This window comes from Berghia stephanieae, chromosome 2 (genome assembly GCF_034508935.2).
Source record: "Berghia stephanieae isolate SIO BIC M18660-M18661 chromosome 2, UCSD_Bste_1.3, whole genome shotgun sequence".
NCBI classification, from domain to species: Eukaryota; Metazoa; Mollusca; class Gastropoda; order Nudibranchia; family Aeolidiidae; genus Berghia; species Berghia stephanieae.
In genome coordinates this window covers 23,795,431-23,796,110 of record NC_088361.1, presented here as the reverse complement: position 1 = coordinate 23,796,110, position 680 = coordinate 23,795,431, and positions in this window count along the sequence as shown.

Sequence of the window (680 nt, the reverse complement as noted above, 5' to 3'; positions counted from 1 at the left end):
CACCCATGCGAACATCATAGGTATATGATTCAAGAGTGATGCTCCCATCCAACCACCCGCAGGGGAATAGATGTAAATTCCAAGAGCACACTATCAGTGTAACTTAGTTTGAGGTCACCTAAGTCTCACCCAAACACCATTACAAGTCCGCACTAAGAGGAATACTTAAATGTCTACAAATCATGTTTAAAAAAAATACACATAACAGGGAGATGATTTACTAGGAAAAAAATATCATCTCCCAAAACTAAAATTATACATTCGACTGTTTCCCTCCCAGCCAAGGACTCCGGCCAGAGTCAAGACAAAGGCAGAAAGCAATTGGAAAACAGATACAGGGGGATAAAAGACACAGCAAGTACCTCCCTGCCCATTATGGGAGGTCGGGAACCCCACCCTGAGCTGCAGCTAAGGATTCCCGCCCTGATATAGAGGATAGACAACAGAATAAGTGACCTCTTACCCCACAAAGGAGGTCAAAATACCCCATCCACATCCTAAAGTGAATTCCACCCACAGCACATGTGTGTCAAATCAGCATAGATAACTTAAGGCATAAGAGACTGACTCAAACACCCTCAAGATAGAAAGACTGAAAATCCATAAATGGGGTCTGACCAGAAATCTCCCCCATTCATTCACTTGTGATTATATTCAAAATAAAAGAGTTGAAAATGTAA